The sequence below is a fragment of the Trichosurus vulpecula genome, chromosome 5, assembly GCF_011100635.1.
Source record: "Trichosurus vulpecula isolate mTriVul1 chromosome 5, mTriVul1.pri, whole genome shotgun sequence".
NCBI classification, from domain to species: Eukaryota; Metazoa; Chordata; class Mammalia; order Diprotodontia; family Phalangeridae; genus Trichosurus; species Trichosurus vulpecula.
The window spans coordinates 45,658,381-45,684,157 of NC_050577.1; the positions used below are offsets into that span (position 1 = coordinate 45,658,381).

The 25,777-nt window shown below is 40.5% G+C and overlaps 1 protein-coding gene across 1 annotated transcript in view; it reads left to right on the top strand.

Moving 5' to 3' along the window:
• TRAK1 (trafficking kinesin protein 1) overlaps positions 1-25,777 on the top strand; it is a 238,668-nt gene that overhangs the window by 61,563 nt on the left and 151,328 nt on the right. Inside the window, exon 2 of the mRNA XM_036759410.1 lies at positions 2,774-2,881. The gene's annotated coding sequence lies outside the window, so the exon portion shown is untranslated. The remainder of the gene's footprint in view (positions 1-2,773; positions 2,882-25,777) is intronic.

Below are 25,777 nucleotides of genomic sequence, written 5' to 3' on the forward strand. Positions count from 1 at the left end.
TGTCTTCTTATAAATCCTCTACAGAGGGTCCACCCAAAGTGATGTGTATCATTATGTAAAACCCTTCCACAATACTCATGTTGTGAAAGACTAACTATATTTTGCTCCTTCCTAACCTATCCCCCTTTACTGAATTTTCTCCCTTGACCCTGTCCCTTCTCGAAAGTGTTTGTTTTTGATTACCTCCTCCCCCATCTGCCCTCCCTTCTATTGATGCCCCCTTTTTTATCTTCTTCCTCCTTCTTTCCTGTGGGGTAAGATACCCAGTTGAGTGTGTATGGTATTCTCTCCTCAGGTCAAATCCGATGAGAGCAAGATTCACTCATTCCCCCTCACTTGCCCGCCTCTTCCCTCCCAACAGAACTGCTTTTTCTTGCTGCTTTTATGTGAGATAATTTACCCTATTCTGTCTCTCCCTTTCTCCCTCTTTCAGTATATTCCTGTCATCCCTTAATTTGATTTTTTTTTTAGATATCATCCCTTCATATTCAACTCACCCTGTGCCCTCTGTCTATATATATATATATGTATGTATACATACATATGTGTGTGTTGCTTTTTAAGGGGACACCAGGGGCATAGCTGAGCCTTTGGCTAGCCAATGGCTAACTGCCCTGTAATTCCATCAAACTCGATTGAACTGCTTCACACCTTGTGAAGGGGTAGCAAGGTGTAATTTGTTTTACTTTACAATACATTTATGACCTTAATGCCTCTGTTGTCATTGCTACTTTCCCCTTAAATTTTGTCATTTTATCAACTGGGCTGGGAGGAAATCAGTTGATCTATAGCCTCACATTCAACTCTCCCATGCCCATTACATCTGGAAAAAAAGATGGGACCAGTAGTGAAAATGAAGGATAGCCGCTGGACAGCCCACAGGCTTCCATGACATCCATGCATCATCAAGAGAGGTCTAGAAGGGCAGCCCTCATCACTTTGGGTGGACCCTCTGTAGAGGATTTATAAGAAGACATGGGTAACAGTGGCACAGGCCTGGATGGGTGGTGAACTGCATCCCTGGAGGAAGAACCATAGTCGTGAGATCACAGAGCCGTCTTGGCATCCCCACATGGCGGGCAGAGTTCTTCAATGTATTTTGTAATGCCAGGGGTTTCTTGCTTTGTCTCCCGGCTTTGGTGGTGATACTCATGCACAGTGCTCATCTGGGGCATAATAGCAGCTCTTTTGAAGAGGTCAGGATGTCACCTTCAAGGCTGACCTTTTCCTGAGCATCCCATGAAGCAAGAAAACCTGGGTATCTCTTTGAAACTTTTCCCTTAAATTCATATACTTCTGCCTGACATTAAGCTATTAAATATGTGATTTGGAGAGATGGCAGAATTACCTGGACACATTTCTAGAAAAGAAACCATGGCATCGGCTCTTGAGGTGTGCCACTTGCTGTTACCGTGTAGGCAGATCCTGCCTTGGTACCAATGATGCCTAATTATTTAACGAACATCCCATTTAATTCAATGAATATTTATGTATGTATGTATGTATGTATGTGTGTATGTATGTATTTGTTTGTTAAGCACCAGCTTTTGCAAAGTTTTGTGCTAGGCCCTGGGGATGCACTAATTAAGCGGTGTAAATCTTTCTGGGACCTTAATTTTCTTCATCTGGAAAATGGGAATGATACCCACATTACCTGCCTTACAGGATTGTTGTGAGAAAAGTTTTTGTAAACCTTATAAGTTTATCCAAATATGAACTGTTGTTAAAACTGCTAACAGAAAAAGCATGAGACCAGGAAAGAAGGGATGGGGTTCTAATACCACCTCTGGCATTCATTAAATATATGACTTTGGGGAAGTCACTGAAACCTCCCTCTGAAAGTGAGAGCCGAGCTAGGTGATCCCTAAGATAGCAGCAGCTAGCATTTCTATAATGCTTTAAGGTTTGCAAAGCACTTCACAAATATTACCTCATTTAATCCTCACAACAACCTTGAGAGGTAGGTGCTATTTTTATCCCCATTTTACAGATGAGGAAACCAAGGCAGATCTAGATTAAATGTCTTTAAGGTCACACAGCAATTAAGTGTCTAGGGCTGGATTTGAACTCAGGGCTTCCTGATTTCAGATCTAGCTTTCTGTCCCCTGTAACACAAGTTCTTGGATTGCATGGTTCCCAGCTACTTGCAGAATTCATTTGGGTAGTGACTTAGGAATGTGGTTGCAAGGACAACATAATGATTTCTCCCCATCAGCTCACTTCTAGGTTATGGAACATCTAACAGCTGCTTAATAGGTGTTAGTTTAATTGAGTTGATTGACTACAATAGAGTTTAACATTGCATCCAGTTAGCTGAGCTAATCTCTGGAAGGATGGATGCCAAGGTGGGGTGGGTAATTTGGATCTGAAATTTAAAAAAAAATGCAAAAGAAAACACAGTCCCACTAAGTTTTGTCTGTCTTTTAGGAAAGCAAAGAATAAAAAAATACAATCACTTTTCATATCAGGCCCAATTTGTCAAACCTCTTAGTTGTGGGGGTGGGGTTTCCTAATTTTCCTAAAACTTTTTTTCCTCGAATGATCTCACCAGGCTGAAAAGACCTGCAGGCTTTTTTGGAGTTGTCCTGAGAAGAGCCAGCAGACTATCTCTCCTTCACTTCAGCCTCTGTGTGACATTGGATAAATCACACCTGCTCTGGTTCTCAGTTTCTGCATCTGTAAAATCAGGGGGTTTTATTGGATGCTCTTAGAGGTTCTTTCCAACTGGCCCATTCTGTGATGCTCAAACTCTTTATTTGTCCCTGTCTTTCAGCTTCTTCAGTCTGGACCCTGGCAAACTGAAAGGGGGGAGCTAGAGAAATTATTACCTGAGGCCCTGGCGTTGGACTCTCCCCTTACTACACTTCCAAGCCCTCCAGACGTGAGTAGTTTTTTATTGTTGTTTGCTAGTAAAAACACATTCCTTATTAGTCCTGGAGAGAAAGAGGGATCAGTGTGTCTTGACTTATCAGAGTAGTGGTGGAAGTAGGGAATGGGGTGGGGCAGAGGAGGAATCCACCCTTTTTTAGAATTTTGGCTTAAGTGGTTTGTTTTATTTGAATGTGGGAGAAGGAGGAATGAGGTGAATCATCAGCCCTGTATGTTTCTGTGTCATCAGGGTGACTTCCTTAAACTAAGATTCAATTGCAGATGAACTGGACTTATTTCAGTGTTCCCTGGACTGCACCTTGAGGGCAGGGCCTGTCTTTTGCCCTTTTTTTGGTGTCCTCAGCTCTTGGCACAGTGCCTGCTACATAGTAGGTGCTTAATAAATATTGATTGATTGATTGACCTGTGCTTTCCCATCTCTCCATCTTTGTTCACACTGTTCATTTTGCCTCCAGTGTCCTTCCACCCCCTTCTTTGCCTGTTGAACCCATCCCTGGAGACCCAACTCAGATGCTACCTCTTCCATGAAGCCTTCTTGGATTTTTCCTGTCAGTTCCAACTTTTCCTCTCCTCTCCAAACACTTAACTCTTTGTACTTCTCTCCTGGACTATAGTTTCCTTTGTATGTCTTATCTCTCTCCATGAAGACACGGACCACATCCTCTCTCCATTTTGTATTTCCCCTTTGGGGAGGGGAAGGTGCAAGCTTTTATTAAGTGACTTTTATGCACCAGACACTCTGTTAAATGCTTTATTTTCTCCATTTTATAGGAAGCTAAGGGAAAAAGAAGTTAGGTGACTTGCTGCCCAGTGTCTGAGTCCAGATTTGAATTCTGGTCTTCCTGACTCCAGGTCCAGTGCTCTATTCACTGCACCCAGTAGCTGGCTCTAGTACAGTGCCCAGCAGTCAGTCAGTGGGTGACTTGGATGAATATCCATTGAAGGAAACTGGGGAGGATTGGTCAGATAGGAGAAGAACCAGGAGAGAGAGTGATGTCCCCCAAATCCTAGAGAGATGAGAGTGTCCACAAAAGGATGATCAGCAGTGTCAAAGACTCCCGAGAGGTCAAGGAGAATGAGGATTGAGAAAAGGCCATTGGATTTGGCAACTAAGAGATCATTAGTAATTGTGGAGAGAGTAGTTTTGGTGGAAGGATGAGTTTGGAAGCTGGATTGTAAGGGGTTAAGAAGAAGGAAAGAGAAGAGAGAAAGGCACCTATTATAGACTGCCTTCTCAAGGAGCATGGTGCTTATGGGATGAAGTTCATTTTATTCTACCATTTAGGAAGAAGATACACTTTCAGTGTGTTGAAACAAAGAGTTTTGGAACCAGCTCTCATTAACCATAAACCACCCATCAGTTAACCAGGATATCTCTCTGATTGGCTGATCACTTTTTAGATTTAGTTGTATTTGTGCATACAGATCTCCCCTTTCTCCTATACACACTAGAATGTAAATTCTTTGATTATTCTGATTTTTTCATCTTTTTATCCTTAATGTTTGCACCCAATAAGAGCCCAATAAATTCTTTATTGTTGAACTGAGTTCTGTGAATTCTTGAGGAATGAACCCTCAAAGAACCCTACAGATCTTAAGAATTCACTTTGTTCATTTTATTAATGCAGAAACTGAAATCCAGATTTGTAAAATGATTTGCTGCAAAAACCAGTTCCCCTGACTTAGTGTGGTGTTTATTCTAGTCTACTAAATTGTCCTTTGGGAGTTATCTGTAGCTTCTTTTAAATGCCTTAGAAAATTAAGACTGTATGTATGTGGACTTTTTTTCTTAACATTAATTTTTAAAACTGAGTTTTGAATATGAGCATTTTCTGCACATGAGTAGAGTATGACACTTTATTTTAAAGTGATTGATTTTATTCGTTGGTACCATTTCCAGTGAATTAGAATTTAGGCACAATTCCTTTGATTTGTGCTGCACAAGCTGGCTTTCTCCATGGGTCATTTGTTCAATTTCCATTCCATTCAATTTCCATCGATGTGGGTATTCCCATTGTTGGCTGCAGATTGCAAGCCATCTCCCATGCTCTCATCCCACACTGACAGATATAGTTCCATAAAGAGGTTTCCTCTTCCCAGCTGAGACTCCTTGTTTCTACAGTGAAGTCAGAATGCAGAGGCATCTGTTTGGTTTCCATGGCTGCAGACTCTGTTTTCAAAAACACACAGCTGTGATATCACTGCAGCTTAGAGGTTCATGAGTGCCTGCATCTGAGAGCAGCTGCTAACAGGATCATGGGCTCATAGGAAAAGAGGAGCTTCTCGAAAGTTCATTCTAAGAGTTTCATTTGAAGCATGGCTGTTGTGCCATGATTCTGCCCTCTGGCATGATGTAGAGAGGCAATGTGGTGCATTGGACAGAAGGCTAATAACCCTGGAAATCGGGAAGACCTGGATTCAAGTGTTGTCTTTAACATGTACTGACTGTATTACCTTAGGCAAGTCACCTATATCCCAGGCAGCTAAGAATATAAGTTAAATCATTGTTATTCAGTTGTGTCTGACTCTTCTATGACCCCATTTGTGGTTTTCTTGGCAGGAGCAGTTTGCCATTTCCTTCTCTGGCTCATTTTCCAGATGAAGAAACAGGCAAACAGGGTTCAGTGACTTACCTAGGGTCACACATCGAGTCTGAGGCTAGATTTGAACTCAGGAAAATGAGTCTTTCTGACTCCAGGCATGGCACTCTATCCAGTGTGCCATGTCTGCCTCCTTTCTCTCCACCAAAAGGACACAATTCATTGGAAAGAGCGCTAGATATTGAAGTCAGAGGAATTAGGTTTAGGTCCTGGCTTTGCCACTTCCTGCCTGTGTGTGACCTTGGGTGGATCCTTTTTGCCTCCATAGACCTCAGTTTCCTCATCTATAAAATAAAAGGATTGGTAGAACACCTCCAAGGTCCCTTCCATCTCTAAAGCTGTGATCCTATGTGAAAAGACTCCTAAGTTAATTAAAGCTGAGTCCACACGTATTTAGAGGAGACTTCCTCTTGTTAAAGCAGATGGTACAATTAAAATGCATTATTGTTGTTAGTTTTGCCAGCTGCCTATGATAGTGATCTAATTGAAGAGAGAGTAACCGCCACTAAACCCTCCTCCCCTTTCCCCATTGTCCGTGGAGGCAACCTTGGATCCCTTTTTATAAAAGTTTTATAAATACCTTTTGTTTTGACATTGCAGTCATTTCCTGATATACCCTGGCCCCTCTGAGCCTTCCCTTGTAACAAAGGAAGGCAGAATAGTAAAATTAACAACAATGCGTGGTTCCCCAACTCTCCAAGCAAAAAAAAAAAAAAAGCTTGGTGGCTTTCCTCATCTTGTAGAGGAGGGTGGGGGAAGAATTGGTTGTTACGATTTTACAACTTTTCATTTCGTTGCTCTTTTTATTTACATTCTTTTGGTTGGTTATAATGTTTTCCTTAGTTACTTAGTAGCTGTGTGACCTTGGACAAGTCACTTAAACTCAGTTTGTCTCTCAGTTTCCTCCGCTGTAAAATGAGGATAATAATAGCACCTGCTTCTTAGAGTTGCGAGGATCAGATGAGGCAATATTTTTAAAAAGTACTTAGCACAGTACACGGCATATAGTAGGTGCAAAATAAATGCTGGTGGTTCCTCCCGCTTCCTCCTCCCCAGTTTTTTAAAGTTCTGAGTGGTGAGACTTATTTCGAGTCTTAATTCAGAATTCACAGATTTGCGTTGGATTCTACACATGGCACTTCAAGGAGGGTTCTCTATGATTTGTGTCTCCCCTGCCTCTTTATAGCAGTCATTAAGCAGTTAGTAAAATGGTCCTTTCCTCTGAAAACGGGAATCGAAACCCATCACGTCCACTGTGGAAGGCAGTCTTGGGTGGCTTTTAGCCTCTGCTAAGCGATGATAGGCCTTCTTTAGCATTCCCCGATCTGCCCAGGTTATATCTGGTCACTTGGCCTGAGTTGGCACTTTTTAGGGGCAAGGGGTCCGTGACAGAACGGTGAGAGTCAACAAGAAGTCAATCACGTCTTTGTGTTAGGCAGTGTGCCGAGAGATGGGGGGGAGGAGGCAAGATAGAAAGGAGGGCAGGCGTAGCCCCTGCCCCCAACGAGTCTGTATTCCAGCAGAGGAAACAGTAATCAAACAACTGTGCACTTGTACACACACGTATGTATATTATATATAGAAAGAGAGAGAGTGTAAATGGGTGGTGATCTTAGAGGCAAGGCTTCTAGGTCTGTAGTGTCTATAGTGTGTACGTACATCCATAGTACCTGTGTAGTGTATATATACACATGTATATATGCATATAGATATAGATAATATAAATGAAGGTGATCTCAGAGGGAAGGTATGTGTATATTTATCCAGTTCTAGTGTGTGTGTGTAGTAGTGTATACACACATATACATATACATAGATCTAGGTATTATAACTGGAGGGGATCTCGGGGGAAGGTATATGTGTGTGTGTACAAATGTATATAGGATCTGTAGTGTGTATCTATAGTAAATATGGTATGTGCACATAAATATAGGCAGTGTAGATGGAGATGATCTCAGAGGGAAGGTGTATGTGTGTCTATATATACATTTATACATAGTGTCTATAGTGTATGTATATATGCACACATGCACATACACATACAAAAAGACAGTTTAAATGAGAGATGATCTCAGAGGGAAGGCATGTATACACACACATTTATATAGTATGCATATATATTTATAGTGTATGTATACATACATTTACATGCATACACACATGTATGAGATCACTCGCCATTTATACTATCTGTATCTATATGTATTGCTTTACCATCTGTGTCTCTATGTAGACATAGTGTGTGTGTGTGTATATGTATATATGTATACACACGTTTACATGTTTGTGTGTATGTGCACGTTTATATATAAAAATATAGTGTAAATGGGAGATGGGCTCAGAGGGAAGTAGTTAATGGTGGGAACCTGGAAGAGGCTTTTGCAGATGGTGGGATTGAGCCCAGTCGTGAAGGAAGCTGGGAAACCAAGGCAGTCGACAGAAGCCCTTGCCCACCTTGCTGTAAAGTAGTGAGAGGTCTGGATCAGAAGTCAGAAGTCTTGAGTTTAGATCCGTCCTCTGCCACTGGGAGACCTTGTGTAATTTCCCTCATTTATAAAATAAAGGTGAGCTCTTTCTAGCTCTAGAGAGATAGATAAAGTATTTGTTAAGTGTTTACTGTGCAAGACTGGGCCTAGAGTCAGCCAGATCTGAGTTCAAATTTGGCCTCAGACCCTTAACAGCTGTGTGACCCTGGGCAAGTCACTTCACCCTGTCTGCCTCAGTTTCCTCATCTGTAAAATGAGCTGGAGAAGGAAATGGCAAACCACTCCAGTATCTCTGCCAAGAAAACCCCAAATGGACTCCCAGAGAGTTGTACCCCCTGAATAAACAATAAGAAGCAATACAAGCAAATGAGGCAGTCCCTAATTTCAAGGAGATGTCATTCTAATGAGGGAAGACAACACAGGAAAGGAAGCTGAAAGTTGTGGGGGTGAGGGTGGGAATGGTAGGGAGGTCAATGTGAGCAGGACAAGGCTGCTGGCAACGTCCTGAAGTGAATTAGGAAATACGCCAGACTAGGGACCTCAGGGTAGAGGCATCCCCAGAGTCTGGAGAGTGAGTGGATTCTCTATTTGTGATGGGAGGGGAGGATTATTATTGGGCTTTATATGTATATACAAATATGGTCTTTAACGATGTGCCTGGTTCTTTGGGTGTGTTTATGCTGGTTGTCATGGCCCAAGAATTCCTTATGAAGGGTCAGCTGACCAGTGATGAGGCTCTCTGTGTCTGGCTAGCTTGGCCCTTGCAAAGCAAACGCTGGCTGTTGTGAAGTCTTTCCAGCTGAAGAGAACGTGCCAGAGCTTTCCCAGGGATTGCCTTCTAGATCCCAGGATTGTTTCCATGCCTCCAATAAAGCACTAGAATGAAACCTATTGATGGTTTACATATCTACTTCTCAAGAATAGCTTTGTGTGCTTCGAATAGAAAAGAGGAGTATTTCTCCTTTTCCTAAAATGATTTAAATAGAATTAGCCTCCTTGGGGCCACATTTTCCTTATTGGTAAAATGGTTGGACTCAGGCCAGTTCTGCTCCTATTAACTCTTCCTTCTACAGAACACTACCTCTTTCCTTTCTGCCTGGAGGAAGTGAGGTGCTACCTTGGGTAGTGTGCTGGGCTAGAAGGGAGGAAGAGCTGAGTTCAAATGCAGCCTCAGACACTGGCTGCGTGACCCTGGACAAATTACTTTATCTCTTTTTGCCTCAGTTTCCTTAACTGCAAAACAGAGATAATGATAGCACTTACCTCCCAGGGTTATTGTGATAATTAAATTAGACTATATTTACAAAACGTTTTGCAAACCGCAAATAGGTGTATAAATTCTAACTTTTTGTTATTACATGGATGTTGTTATTGTTTAGTAGGTTTTCAGTCATGTCGGACTCTTCATGACCCTTGTGGGATTTTCTTTCCCTCTGAGGTATCCCACCTTTGCTGTTCAGTCGTTTTCAGTCACATCCGACCCTTTGTGACCCGATGTGGGTTTTTCTTGGCAAAGATACTGGAGTGGTTTGCCGTTTCCTTCTCCAGCTCATTTTACAGATGAGAAAACTGAGGCAAGCGTGTTTAAATGACTTGCTCAGCGTCACACAGCTAATAAATGTCTGAGGCCGGATTTGAGCTCAGTCTTCTTTACTCCAGGCTCAGCGCTCTATCCACTGCACCATCTGGCTGCCTTTCCATAAATAGTTATTTATACTCTTTCCTTGCTTTAAAATTTACCTTTTCTTTAAAAAAAAAAAGGTTTATTATAAACTTGGTAACCACCAACAAATATAGATATTTAAATAGACGTATGCAATAAGCACTAAACTTGTCCATAAACTCCCCTAAAACCCTGGGCAAAGCAGAGCTGGCTAAACAAATTAACAGACATCAGGCAACAAAGGTTATTGCCCTTTCCAAGTCTCTTTGAAGTTCCAAGGCTTTGACTTTTGAATCCCTTGTATTTTCTCATAGTCAAGGTATAATATAGTTCTAGATTTATTGATCTTAATTTTGTCACCTCCTGTGGGTCCATGTTCCCTTGTATATTGCATACTTAGAATCTTTTATGGTGCCATTATATTCCAATGCACTAACATGCCATTGTCTAGTTGTGGGACATGGTGGTTCCAGTTTTCTGCAGTTACAGACAGATTGACTATGAATATTTTTATGCAGCTAGATTCTTTTTTCTTTCTTTTTTATCCTATCTTTAGGCTATGGTCCAAGCACAGTTTTTTCCTTACCATTGTTCTCTGAAACCAGGAGTTGTAGAGCAGGTTCCTGATGGGCATCTGAAGAGGAAGTCTTACCCTGAGGCTTAGGAAATCATGGCTCTTGTTGGAGGTTGAAAATCATCCCAGCAGTGGAATCACTGGGTCAAAAGATATAATCTTTTTTTTTTTTTGGTGGGGGGAGGTGCTACTTTCTTAATTATTTCCAGTTGAATCTGTGATTCATAGGATTATAGATTTAGAACTGAAAGGAGCTGGTCCATCTCCCCTGCCTCCTTTAAAAATAAGGAAACTGAAGCCCAGATGGATTGTGACGTTTTCAAAATCACACAGTAATAAATGTCAGAACTGAGATTTGGCTCCAAGTTCTCTGACTCTTAAGTACATCCTTCTTCCTGTACTTCCACATTATACTTTCTTCTCATGCTTCTGAGAACAGCAGCTCTAAGGTCAATGAAATTTTGGTGACTTCTACTTGCTATAGGGAAAGAGAGAGAAGAAGGCATTGGTTTGTGTTTCCCTAAATAATGGTTTTATAGACAGACCTGGCCCATCTCAGCTATTTCTCTTACGTCCAGGACAGCAAGCAAATCTGTTAAGTGTGAAAGTTTGCCAATTTAAATTTAGATTTATGATATAGCAGCTGGATTTTTGGTAGCTATATTGGGGCTTGCATAGGCTATTTAAATACTGTATTTGTGCCTATTTTTTAAAAATAAGAATTAGAGCATAGTTTCGCTGTTTTAATTTTAGAAGTTCATAATGTCTGTCTTCTACTAGAATTCCTCTCATACGTGATCATTGTGATGGTGGAAGTGACCTTGAATCTTCCAAGGCAAGAACGTGGACTCTGGCCTGTCCTCCCTAAGTGGGGAAGTATGGGGAGTATAATCCCTGGGATGGATTGTAGACAGATCTTTTGTCTGAGGCCTGACCTAACTGTATCCATGAGCTTTACTTACCTGGAGTGACCTTCTTCATTCCTTTTATTGGAGAATCCTTAGCTTCCTTCAAGCCTTAGCCCAAGTGTTCTTTCCTATGAAAAGTCCTTCTTTGCTCTCCCTGCTCCCTCCATTGATTTGTGTTCTCTCTCCCTGAATTACACTATATTGACTTATTTTCATATATGTTGTATGCTCCCCAGTAAAATGCAACCTTCTTGATGGCTGTTGCATTTTTGCTTTAGTATTTCCAGCACCTAGCTCTGTGGCTGGATTTTATTAAATTAAAATGTATTTTATTATATATTTGTTGGAATCACTGGGAGGCTGGCTGCCAACTAATGATTTTTTTTTTCTGCCGTAACTTAATAACCTAATCTGCATAGAGAGGGGTGGGGTTGATTGAGCACATGCCCTACAGCAATGTAATCCAAGATTCTGGAAGCAGATTTTCTGTATCTTGGGATCAACAATATCTGTGACTTTGCAACTTACCGTCATCCTGTTGTTCCTATTAAGATCTAACTTGCAAGGCCTTTTCCTGCATCTCGTGAAGTGATGACTATAGTAACTACTCACCTGAAGAATTTAAATTGCAAACCCATTCCAGCAGCGGTTCTGTCAACACAATATGGTTTTTAATAACAGGCTGGATTTGGGGTCAAAGAAACTGGGTTTGACGGTCAGATGGGTGACCCAGGGAAAGTTATTTTAATTGTAACAGTTTCTTATCTATTAAATTGAAGGTATAGAGTTGGTCTTACATCTCCTGTGCTAGCCCGAAATCTGCAGACTAATCCATGATCGTGAGTCACAGTAACTCATGATTTTTTTTTTTTAAAGGCAGAACTCTCAGAGATTTTCACTGTGGATGAAAACTCTTGTAATGGGTATAACAAAACAGAGTCGTTGGACAGGTTGGGAATTCTAGGGTCACGAATGGTATCAATTTGCTATCCAGTTCCTCTGTCCTAACTTTTGCCTCCCAAAACACACCTGCTCATATGATTAGATTAAAAAAAAAACCCAACAAACAACAAACTTTGTGTGTTTGTGTAACATGGTTTCTTAAATGTCTCTTGTGTAATACTCTGCAGTGACCTTTCCCTGACTTGACTGACTTATAACTAATTCATGATAATACTTTGGGAGGGAGGATGAGGAGCTTCATACTCTCTTATGTAAAAACCCTGAAGAGAAATGGGAAACACAAGACAAAGCTGAATCCTTCTCTCAGTGGCCAAATCTAATGGCTTTTCCCCAGTTCTCTTCCATCTCTATAGTCTTTGATCCTATCCGTCACCTCCTGGATGCACTTTTTCTAGTAGGCTTTCATGAAACTGCTCTCTCTTGGATCCTCTCCTACCTGCTGGACCATTCGTTCTCAGTATCCTTTTCAGGATATTCATCCTTCCAGGTCAAGCCTACTAGCCAAGGTCTGTTCTGGGCCCTACCAGAGGTTCTTAACCTAGATCTGTGAACTTGGTTATGATATTTTGATAACTTCTTGTTGTTCAGTCATTCCAGTTATATTGGACTCTTCATGACCCCATTTGGGGTTTTCTTGGCAAAGCTATTGGAGTGGTTTGCCATTGTCTTCTCTAGCTCATTTTACAGATGAGAAAAACTGAGGCAAACAGGGTGAAGTGATTTGCCCAGGGTCACACAGCTAGTAAATGTCTGAGGCAGGATTTGAACTCAGGAAGATGAGTCTTCCTGACTTCAGGCCCAGCACTCTATCCACTGCCCCATTTAGATAACTATTTCAAAATAACTGGCTTCCTTTGTAATCCTATATGTTTTATTTTATGCACTTAAAAACATTATTCTGAAACAAGGTCCCTAATCTTTACCAGATTCCAAAGAAAAAGGTTAAGAAGCTCTGCTCTGTATTTTTCCTGCTGTCTCAGCTCCCACTGATTCAATTAGCATCTCTTTGGAGATGATTCTCAGATCTATATATCTAGTTGTAATCACTCTTCTGAGTACCAGTCCTTCCGTAGGGGTCTCAAACTCAACATGTCCAAAACAGAACTCATCTTTCCCCACCAAGCTTTTTCCTCTTTCCAGCTTTCATTTTTCCTCTTACTATTAAGGTCAGTTACCCAAGCTCATAACCTCAGTATCATGGTTGACTTCTTCCTAGCACTCACCCCATATACCCAAACTGTGGTCATGTCTTGTCATTTTCTCCTTGGTAACCTCTCCCATATACTTCACATAGGAAATAGAAAGTCATGTCTTCATATGTGACGATTGCCTTCAGAACCTCTGTCATCACCTTTCTCTTCATTCTTGCAACATCCACTCTTGTATAGGTTCCTATTGCTTCTTGCCTGGGCTATTGCAGTTGCCTTCTGTTTTCCTTGCCTTATGTCTCCCCACTCCAATGCATAATCCACTCAGTTGCTAAAGTGATTTTCTTGGTTTTTTTGTTTGTTTGGAGGCAATGGAATTAAATGACTTGCCCAAGTTCACACAGCTATTAAGTACCTGAGGCTGGATTTGAACTTAGGTCCTCTTGACTTTATCCACTGCTCCATCTAGCTGCCCCCAAAGTGATTTTCTTAAAGTGAGGGTCTGACCCCATCACTCCCCTACTCAGTGAACGCCCCTGGCTCCCTATTACCTCCAGGATCAAGTATGAAATATTCTATTTGCCATTAAAAACCCTTCACAACTGAGCCTCTTCCTTCATTTCCAGTCTTCTTGCATTTTCACTAACTTTGTGTTCAGTTACAGTGGCCTCTTTGCTGTTTTTTGCCCTCTTATAGCCATCAGTGGGCCCAGAAGGGTTACCAGAGTTCAAAATGTCATGGCCAAGGCCCACATTCCCTGCCTCTCTACCTTTTATCTTCCTCTTCTGTGACTGATGCATTTTGGGTACAGGGCAGTGTCTGCCTGGAATGAATTCATACACTCAAACCATCTTCCAGTTAGTGGCAAAGTTTACTGCAAAGCCTGTAGGATCAGGCAGGGTTCCAATGAACCTGCAACTTAATGGGGGTCAGAGTGGTACAAAAAAGACCTTGAAAGGAATCTGGATGGGTTAAGGAATGGTAAGCGGTCTGAGGTGGGCCAGGTGAAACAGTGAAAGAAATGAAAAGTAAGCTAATTAGGTGATCTAGGTGGGCGGGGGTGGACCAGTTGCCTTGGTCGGAGTCACCAGTGATCTGAGCTACTGAAATGTATGGGAAAATTCAGGGACAAGGTTGCTTTCAAAGACATGGTCTTTTCCTTTTAGGGGTCCAGGGTCCATCACCCCATCATGACCACCAGAGAGACTGTCACCTGTCCCAGCAGGGCTGCCATCTCTCTCTACTACCACCCTCAGGTCTCCGTCATCTGCCCCAGATTCATCTATTCTCCATTCTGGACTAGGGCTTTGCTGCTGTGAACCCCAGCATAACCTCTGCACCCAATCAAAAGTCCACATTGGATGACTTCACCATGTGACAAGCTTATGTATAGTCAGTGCGGAAATAGATGCCAACATGTAAGCCTACAAACTATTTCCTAGTAGATGCTGGACAAAATGTTCCTAGTAGACATAAGACAAAAGATATAAACAATGAGTTTTCTTGCACAAAATGACTAATATGGAAATGTTTTACATGATTGCACATGTATAACCTATATTAGATTGCTTACTATTTCAGGGAGGGAGAAAAAGAATTTGGAACTCAAAACTTAAAAAAAAACCTGGTGAATGTTAAAAATTGTTTTTACATGTAATTGGTGAAAAGTAAAATACTATTTTAAAATGATATGAGCAAATAGCTCCTTTTTCTTTTCTTTTTTTTTTTTGGAGAGGCAGTCAGGATTAAGTGACTTTCCCGGGGTCATATAGCTAGTAAGACAAATAGCTCTTAAAAGATGAGTTGCAAACTTTGATTACGCATATGAAAGATTTTTCTGAATGAATGCATATGCATTTATCAAATACTTACATACTGTGTGTAAAGCACCAATAATAAGAAACCTGAAAATTAAAATTACTCCGGTTTTACCTCACACCCAGAAAATTGGAAAAGATGAAAAAAAGATGGAAATAAGGTTGGAGAGTTTGCAGGAAGATAAGAAAATTAATATACTATTGGTGGAACTGTGAATCAGCACTATTATTCTAGAAAGCAATTTCAAAGTATCCTTAAAAATTGACTACGAAGTCTATACTTTTTGACCCAGGTAGTCCATTGCTAGACCTGTACTCCATGGAGGGCATTGACTGACAGTAAGGTCCTGTATACACCCAAGAATTTAAAAACACATTTTTTTGTGGTAGCGAACTCTAACTCAGATTAGAGAATGACCAAAAAAATTGTGATACTTGAATATAATGGACTATTACTGTAACAAAGTATATTATTGTAATAATGTATAAGAGGAATTCAGAGAAACATAGAAAACCTTTTATGAACTTACGTAGAGTAATGTAAGCAGAACCAGAAAAAGAGTATACCCAATGACTTCAGCAGCATAAAAGAAAAGAACAGTGAAAACAAAATTGAGTAGCATGTGATTCTAATGACCAAATTTGGCCTCGGAGAAGAGAAGAGAAAATGCATCTAATTCATTTCGTTGGAGAGGTAGAAGACTATAGTTCGAGCTCCTTGCATGTGCTGTCAAATGAAGTTGATATATTGGTTGATTTTGCTGGACCCTATTTTTAAAACCTTTGTAATAAGATGAGACTCAGTGGGTTGGGGGTGAGAGGAAGCAATGTATTTGAAAGTAAATATGAAATAAAAACCAAAGTCATCAATAACACTTGAAAAAAGAATGAGAAATGTATTAAAGCAATTCCCCCAATGGTCAAGGCTCTCTCAGGGGCATGCACTGTGGGAAATGGTATCTTCTTTTTTTTAATCAGATTTGGGTCTGTCTTCCTTGTACTGCCCTGTACTTGATTTCCAAGATAGAAAATACTTTCTTATTGGATCATAATGTGGCAGAGTTTAGCACTGTAAGGGGAATTTGCAAATTATTTCAGCCCTCTCATTTTACAGATGAAGAAACTGAGAAACTGAGAAAATTTAAATGACTTTCCCAAGGTCACACAGACAGACAGAACCAGAATTTGAGCTCAGGGCTTCTGCCTCCAAATCCAGGACTCCTTATTGGAGACATAGAGGTTTTAATTATGTATCTAGCAGTGTCTGGGATCTCGAAGGTTATGTTAGTTCTACAGAGTCTGCCCCTCAACTCTATAGCAACATTTTACTTGAATTTACAATGAGATGTCGCTATAGGCTACATTTTGGGTGAAAGCTGGAGGAAGTCACTGCAGCTTTCCTTTGCAGTTTTTCTAGCCTTTTGCAAGGTGGAGGTGGGGAGGGAGTGAATCTATTTATAGCCTATTATAAATTTGCTGCAAGGAACTGTAATGAGCAGAGAACTCTTACGTAATAGACCACTGGCTTTCCTTCTGCATGTCTCACTAACCAGCTTGCCCTCTGGACAATAACAGTCACATGTTTTGGAGAGTTTCCAATTAAATGAGATAATATATGTAAAGCACTTTGCAAACCCTAAAATGCCCTATATAGGTTATCTGTTGATGATGATGACAACAACAAATGCTGTGGCAGGATTATTTTCAGAAACTGTTACCGTATAGTTACACTATGTAATTGATGAGAAACTAGATCAAGTGGATCTGTTTCATTAAGAGTCCCCCATCTTATCCCCTTTTTTTCTTGCCCCTTTTGTATGTGCTTGTAAACTCTTGTGACAAAGACTTTTATGACATGAAGGCCAATCAAGTTATTTTGGGCAATTCTTTGTCTTTCTGGCTCATAGTCTCTACTTGTGACAGTTGAGAAAATCTGTGCAAAAATTGTGTTCCCCTTTTCCAATTTCAAGCATGTTCCTTGTAGTATTGGAGGAGGGGGAGGAGGAGAAGTAGTATGAGGAGGAAGGGAAAAGGGAAGAGGAGGGGAGAGAAGGAGGAAGAGGAGGAGGAGGAAGGGAAAGGGAAAGAGGATCTCTCTCCCAAAGCTGTTAATTTCCATCCTTAATATGCAGGCTCTCTTCCCTTTAGAGCCCCCTGCTGCTCTCAGCAGGTATTACCAAGTGTGGCTCTCCATGGGACTGCCCCCCTTAATTCTTTGTAGTAGGGGCTCCAGAGTGGTCTCTCAACTGGTACTTGATCCTTGGGTCAGACAAGGCAAAGAAAGACCCCCAAAAAACCTCTTGCTGAGTCCCATAGTACTGTGCTATTGGAGGCAGCCTTTATTTCGACAAAGGGGAAAATTTATGACTTTATGGATCATTTATTTTATTTATATGTACTCTTCCCATTTAGAATGGAAGTTTCCTCAAGACAGGGACTGTTGTATTTCTTTGTATCTCCTGTGCTTGAGCTCAGTGCCTGGTGCACTTAGTGCTTATACACGTTTATTGCTTGATAGAGTTATAGCTCTGGTGGTGGTTTAGCACAAGAGATGAGGGACTGACCTTTCCTGAAGCTGGTTCCCTTTGCTATCTTTCTGGCCAGCCTTTGGCCTTACTTGAGCTAAGACAGGGAAGCTCTTGACCCCAAGGGTTCTTAACCATTTTTGTGTCATAGACCCCTTTGGCAGTCAGGTCAAGCCTATGGGCCCCTTCTCAGAATGATTATTTTAAATAAAATTCATAAGACCACAAAGGAAACTGATTATATTGAAATAGCTGCTAAAATATGTTTAAAAATCCAACAAGTTTACAGACTTCAGGTTAAGAATATCTGCTCTAGCTTTAAGAAGGGGCAGCTAGGTGGCACAGTGGATAGAGTACTGGGCCTGGAGTCAAGAAGACTCATCTTCCTGAGTTCAAATCTGGCCTCAAACGCTTACTAGCTGTGTAACTCTGGGCAAGTCACTTCACCCTGTTTGCCTCAGTTTCCTCATTTGTAAAATGAACTGGAGAAGGAAATGGCAAATCACTCCAGTATCTCTGCCAAGAAAACCCCAAATGGGGTCATGAAGAGTCAGACATGAGTGAAAATTAACAACAAAAACCTTCAAGAAAGTTCTATTTTTATTTCTGTGTTCAGCTGTAGTATCATCTAGGATCATGAATTTAGAGCAGGGATGTCCAACCTTAGGTTTTTATTGAAACAGTAGACAATGTATTTTGATTTGCCATTTTAGTGAGAGCTCTGTGGTAGCTCAGCTTTGTTTACTAAAGCATTTATGTAAATTTCTAGGCTTGTAGGCAGGGCTCCCATGGAGGACTACTTGTAGCCCGCAGGCCAGGCGCATTTTGGACAGCCCTGATTTAGAGCATAAATTTAGATTCAGAGGTCCTCAAAATCAGCCTCTGCATTTTACAGATGAGGAAACTGAGTCCCAGAGGAGTGAAGTCATTTGCTCAAAGTCACACAGCAGCCAGAGCTGGATTTGAGTCCCCCTAAGTCTGTGTGATTGTAAACCATGTGTTGGTGTGTGGGCTCACCCTTCCAGCCTTGGTGACTGAGGAAGAGGATAGAAGAGCTGGCTAAAACACTGTGAAATGGCATTCTCATTACTACCCCAAGTTATAGGAAGATAAGGGATGTTGGCCATGCTTGGCTTCCTCTTGGCTTCCCTTGGCAGTGAGGCAGGGCAGTGGGAGAGAGGAAGTGAGGAAGACCTGAGTTCTGATCCATCCTCAGGTTGGTAACCCAGGGGTTACCCTGGGCAAGTCATTTAACCTGTTTGTCTCAATTTCCTCAACTGCAAAATGAATATAAACACCACTACCTTGCATGGTTGTTGTAGGGTTCAAATGAGATAATATTCATAGTGCTTGACTCTGTGCCTGGCACTTAGTAGGTGCTGTCCCTTCTCCTTCTCCCCTATTCCTTTCTCTGACATCTCCCTCCTCATCTCTTCTCCTGACTTCCTTCAAGTCCCTGCTAAAATCCTACTTTCTTCAGGAAGCCTTCCTAATCCATCTATCCCCTTTAATTCTATTGCCGTCCCTCTGTTGATTATTCATTAAACTGTGACCTGCTTGAGAGCGGGGACTGGCTTTTGCCCTTTTTTTGTATCCCCCAGTAGTTAGCACAGTGCCTGGCACAGAGTAGGTCCTATTTATTGACTTACTGACTTTGAGGGAATATTTTTCTTTTTATTTCTTTATACTTAAATGGTCACACATGTGTAATTTTTAACTAGGTCTTTCCTCTTTCCCCATTATCCTTTTTATTTAAAATGATTTTATTTTCTCCAAAGTAGTTTTCTTTAACAGGTCTAATAGTATTTAACACATTCTGAATGTCTTAGAGCTTTTGAATATGAAACCACATTAGCTTCTGTTTCCAATTCATTTTAACAGACATTTATCTTTGAGACTGTGGATGCAAAGGTAAAAATGACCAGTTCCTGCCCTCAGGATGTTTATATTTAATCATTTTTATCAGGATGGAGTGGGAGCACATTGTAGGAAGTGGATAGAGGCAAAGGAGAGAGCTAGATCAGTATTTTAGGGCAGTTAGAGGGAGGGAATACATTTAGCCCTGGGATTTTGAGTTGTAAGGCTGAGCATTCCTGAGACTATTTTTTCACATTGTTCTGCTGCAAAACGGGTACTTTAAGGTCCAGATTTTGGGTACAGGCTGAGTATATTCTCTCTTCTCTCTCCTTTTCATGTTAATCACCAGCTCCCTGCCTTCCCCCTCAGTATTGGGGAAGAAACATTCTTTTTCCCTCTACATCATTTCCTCCTTCTCAACTGCTGTTGTCATCCTCTGGGAAACAGAAAGATTTGAAGTAAAGTTTGCAGAATATTTTACATGAGACAGACCCAATTTATTTTTTCTATGTGCTCAAATAAATTAATTCTTTGGAAAAAAAATGTCCATTTTCCTTTTTTTAAAACAATTTTTATTTTGAGCTTAAATACGGAAAAAGAGCATTTCTATAAAGACAGCAGAACAAAAAAAAAGAGGATTCTATATGAAAATGTCAATTTGCATTTCACACATTTATTTTTTAAAGTATATAATAAATTCTGTGTATTGCTTTCAAAACTGGCCTGCTTGTGTGTTTCATTGTGAGTTTTTCTTCTGGGCATTATGTACACACACGCATACACACTCACACATTTCAGTGACATTATTTGGCAATACTATTATTAACAGACCCTTCCTCCATTCCTACTCCCAATTAAAAATTGATTGAAAGGGGGAAAAAACTTGTAACGAATAAGCATAGTCAAGCAAAATAACACAGTGGCCATGTCTGTTTTCCTATCTCAGCATCTTGAGTCCATCACCTCTCTGTTAGGAGAAGGGTTAGCATGCTTCATCATAGGTCCTCTGGAAACATGGTTGGTTACTACTTTGATCAGACTTCTTAGGAGTAGCTTGGTTGACTTAGGGAGAAAATAGTATTGCCAACAGAAATAGGGGCAGGCAGAAGGATAAGCATTGGGGAGGGTAAATTTTAGAATAGGGAATCTAGAAATCCAAATTTAGTTTAGTGCCATACTTGAATATGTGCATTTGAGTTTCAAAACAAAAATGTCTCTTTATCGGGTTTTAAATATTCAGACATTCTACCACCTTTCGGGAGAGCCAAGCCATAGAACTATAGATTTAGAGCGGTAAGGAACTTTTAAGGTCATCTAGCCTGCCCTGCTTCCCATTTTACAGTTAAGGAAACTGAGTTTGAAATGCAGAGCCACTCCAAATCCATTACTCTTTCTATTATAGGACCCCATCTTCTCTGCTAGGCTAGTTTGCTCCTCCTCTCCAGATGGAATTTTCACTATGAACCTACTGGCCTTCCTTTTTCTCAGTTCTAGTCACTAGTATCTATTCTGTTACCGGCTAGATAGCTTAAACTGAGGGGCTACTAGTTTAACCCCAGTGCCCTTCCTCTTTCTCTTCCTCATGCCATCAGTGTTACCAGTTGAAAGGAGAACTCATACTAAAATAGGGGTATGAGATCATACCATCCCATTCCAAGAAAGTGACTTCCCCTTTCTGGCTCTTAATGTCCTAATCTATAAAATGCGAGGGATAAAATTATGAGACTTTTAAGGTCCTGTCTGGCTCTGAGTAAAATGGGTCTGTGACCAACTTTTTTTCAGGAAAAATAGTGAGTTCATTGTGGGTATTTTGGACTTTTGAGGTACCAGTAAGGGCAGGATACTTAGATGGAGATGACCAACAAGAAGATGGCAATGTGTAGCTAGAGTTTGGAAGAAGTAATGGGGCCAAAGAGGAAATCATTGTATGTGATCACTAAGGTAAAGAGTGTATGGGTATGGACAGATGGAGATCATCTGTATATAGATATAGGAGATTGGGGAAGGAGGAGAGGAGACATTGAAGGTAATAGGCGGTGTCCAAGTCAGTAAGAGAAACATCGGAATTCAGTGTCAGGGAAGCCAGCGGAGTAAAGAGGGACAGGGTGGTTTCAGAGAGGTCATGGAGGATGAGAACTGTGAAAAGGTCATTACACTGAGCAACTAGGAGGTCATTAGTGATTTTTCCAAAGACAAGTTGTAATGGTGATTGGGAAAGAAGTCAGATTATAAGAGATTCAATGAGTAGATAAAGGAAAAACAAAGGTATTCTCACCCTTTTCATAGTCTGTCTTCCTCTGGCATCCATATCACTCTTGTTTCATGATTTTCCTCTTATGTCTCTATTTCTTCTCTGCCTCTTTTGTTGATTCTTCTTCATTCTCCCAAATACTGATGTTCCAAATGGTTCTGACCCAAGGTTGGTGACCTTCTTCCAACATGTAACTCATGTTATTGAAAACGGACCTGTCCATCTCTCCCCTCAAACCTGCCTCTCCCCCAACTTTTCTTTCTGTGGATGGTTGTCCCTCTCCCAGTTACCTGGAATCCAACTTTGAAGTCATGGCTGACTCTTTCCTTCTGCATACAATCAATTCCCATGTCTCGTCAGTTCTAACTAGGTTGGGAAAATAATACTTTTGCTCGTGTTTTCTGCTGTTCCTGCAACGAGATTCCTCATTTCCTTCAAGGGTCTGGCTCAGTTTTTACTTTTTTACTGCTTACCCCCACCTCATTTCCTTTTTCCTTTGAAAGTGATCCTTCCCTCCTCAATTTTTTTTTCGTGATGTTTCACCTGGATCTCTCTATGACACCTCCCAGAATTAAGGAATCATAGATTTAAAGCTAGTATGAATCTCAGAAGCCTTTTAGTTTAACCCCTTAATTTTACAGTTAAGGAATCTGTGTCTCAAAGAAGTTAAGTGATTTCAACCCAGGACCTCAGACTCTAGTTCCAGTGGCTTTTTCTATTTCCCCAAAATAAAATTCCTACTTGCAAAAAAGGAAAAGTTAAAGAAAAGGTTTTTCTTTAAAAAAATTTAAAAGAGAAATTGGTATTTTTAGCTTGTGTATGTGTTTGTCCTTCGTTTCTGAAGAGGACCATGGCATCAGGGAAATGATGACATATGACTTGCAGTTGGCTTTGATTTGAGTGAGGCAGGGCTGTGTAAGGTCATCAGCCTCACTTTGTCCTCCAGAGCCATCTCATATTTGTAGGAAAGAACCAGTAGAGAGGGAGAGGCTGTGCTAGAGAGAGGGGGGATAATTGATGGAGTAAGGTCCTGAGAGAAGCAGGAATGGGATAAAGGGAAAGATGGAGGGGTTAACCTGGCAAGGTAGAGAGCCATTGCTTCCCTTGATACAAGAGAGAAGAGTATAGAAGACCCAGAAGTTTCACTGCATGGTGGAGGGGTGAATACCTTCTCAGTAAAGCAGAAAAAGGGGCAAGGCTACAGTTAAGGCTTTGAAGAATTGAATAAGTTTGGAAATCTCCACTTTTTTCTCCCTTTTTATTCAATTAAGCAAATATTTATTAAGCACTTGTGGTATGCAAGGGATTGAGGGAAATTCTTGTCTAATTCACAGGTACATCTTCCTCTACCTTATCTAGGGACAAAAGGAAAGACAAAGCAGTTCCCCACAAGGAAAGCCCTTGCTTCAGAAGATATTTTTTTAATCTTTTTTATTAGATTTAAAATTTTTAGTTTACAACACTTAGTTCTACATGTTCTTGAGTTTCAAATTTTCTTCCCTTCCCTCCCCTCCCCCCTCCTCCCCAAGACAGCATGTAGTCTGATATAGATTCTATATGTACCTTTGCATTAAACTTATTTACACAATAATCAAGTTGTAAAGAAGAATTATGACCAATGGGATGAATTATGAAAGAGAAGAAACACAGAAGATATTTTATAGTAAATTTTTTTTAGTGGTTCCTTTGTATTTTGAAAAAACAATTGAAATATCATTAATGTTCAACTTGCTCTACCCAAAACCTGTTTCTCCCCAAATCTATAAATTACTTTATCTCCATATCCAACAGCTAACCTTCTTCTGGATATTTTCTGTCACTTAATCACTTGTCCAGTTATTTCAGGAACTGGTGTTACATATAAGTGAGTGATTGTACCAGAGGTTAAATGAGGTAGAGAAAGAGGAGAGGATAGGACAGCCCTGCTAAAGCTGTGTTTCCCTTGGTTGCTCCCACAACACTGTTCCTTCCCCATTCTCTCCCCAGCTTTGGCACAAAACGAACGTTAGATGCCTTGTTTGTTTTGTTTTTTTTCCAAATTGTATTTGCTTTATTCTGAAATTAAGAAATAAGCAGTTCTATAACATAGTAGAGTAGAACAAAAAGATGATTGCACATGAAACTGCAAACCTATTATGTACAACTTGCTATTCCTTTTAAATATATAATAAAGTTATCATGTAACTTGCCCCCCTTCCCCCCGCCATGGCTACCATTAGACACAAATGTGTGTGTGTGTGTGTGTGTGTGTGTGTGTGTGTGTGTAAAATCATTCTGTACATACTTCTTTGTTCTTTCTCTGGATGCAGACAGCATCTTCATGTGTCCTTTGTAGTTAATTTGGCTGTTTATAAGTCAAGACGACTTAGTTGCTCAAAGTTGCTCTTAAAACAATATTGCTATTACTGTATACAATGTTCTCTTGGTCCTGTTCATTTCACACTTCATTATTTCATGCAAGTCTATCCATGTTTTTCTAAGATGATCGAGCCCATCATTTCTTAACAGAACAGTAGTATTCCATCACGATTGTATACCACAACTTGTTCATCTGCTCCCTGATAGACAGGCATCCCCACAATTTCCAGTTCTTTGCCACCACAAAGAGAGCTACTATAAATATTTTAGAGCATATAGACTTTTTTTTCTCTTTCCCAAATCATCTTTGGAAATAGACCTGGTAGTGGTATTGCTGGGTCAAAAATATGGAGGGCAGCTATGTGGCACAGTGAGTAGAGCACCAGCCCTGGAGTTAGGAGGACCTGAGTTCAAATCCTGCCTCAGATACTTGACATACTTACTAGCTGTGTGACCTTGGGCAAGTCACTTAACCTGAATTGCCCTGCTTTCCTCCCTCATAACTCTTTGGGCATGATTCCAGATTGCCTTCCAAAATGTTTGAATTAAATGCCTTCTTTGTACTGTTCAGTAGCATGGTATCTTTCATACGTGAAAGTAGTGTTCTTGAACCAGTATCAGCTGGTTTTTCACTTTGACTGGTTTCCTGAAGAGTGGCAATTTATGCTGGACCCTCATCATGAAGGAACATTGGGCCAAAGCTGGCCAGACTTACAGTTAAATGTCTGTGGAATTCCTGTTGAGAGCAAACGTTGATTATGAGCCAGATTGTCACCAGCTGAGCTAAATGGATTTAAATAAATAGCCTTGCAGGTATAATGATTCCTCATGTATCTGGAGGTCACTTATCCAGCAGCCTCAGCTATCTGGGACTTATCTGAGAACCAAAAAATTATCAGAGAAGGCCTCTGAGATGCCAAATGTCACGAAGTCTGTAATATTTTAAATAAAGCTCTTGCAGCTAACTCAGGAAGACTTCTCAGACCTTTGCTCAGATCTCTTTTGCTCTTTCTTTAGATACAGTTCTTACAAGCTTGTTAATGTGTATTCCCTTTCCAGAGAAAGATTAGAAAGTTTATGAGAGGCCAGGAGGTTAGAATAGGCTGATAGCCATGAAAGGTAACTGCTAGCAACCTGACCTTGAGGAAGGAGAGGGAAAAGCTTTTTAAAAAGAAAAACTAGAATTTAATACCCTGGAGCAATAAAAATTTTAAAAAAGCAAAGCAATCTGTGACCATTTAGTAGAGGTAAGTTCAAGAGGCCTCCATAGCTCAGTAGCCCTTGAAGACATTACTGAATATGTTCTATACAGTGAGTGTTCGTGGTAGTGACCAGAAGGCATCAAGAAATAGTTAAACTCTCCTTTTTGGAGAAGCATCTTGTAGTGAATTCCAATAGAATGCAAGCTTCTTGATGGCATGGACTATTTCTTTTCTTTTTTCTTTTCTTTTTTTTTTTTTGGTCTTTTTATCCCCTAGCACAGTGCCTGACCTATAGTAGGTGCTTGCCTCAGTTTCTTTGTCTGTAAAATGGGGATAATAGTAGCAGCTACATGCCAGAATTGTTGTGAGGATCAAATAAAGCAATATTTGTAAAATGCTTAGCACAGTTGGCCTGACATATAGTAGGTGGTATACAAATATTAACTGTCCTTAGAAATGTTTATTAATTCACTGGTACAGGGATTGCCTTGGAGTGAAGAACTGAGTTCAAGTCCTGTCTCAGTTACATATTGACT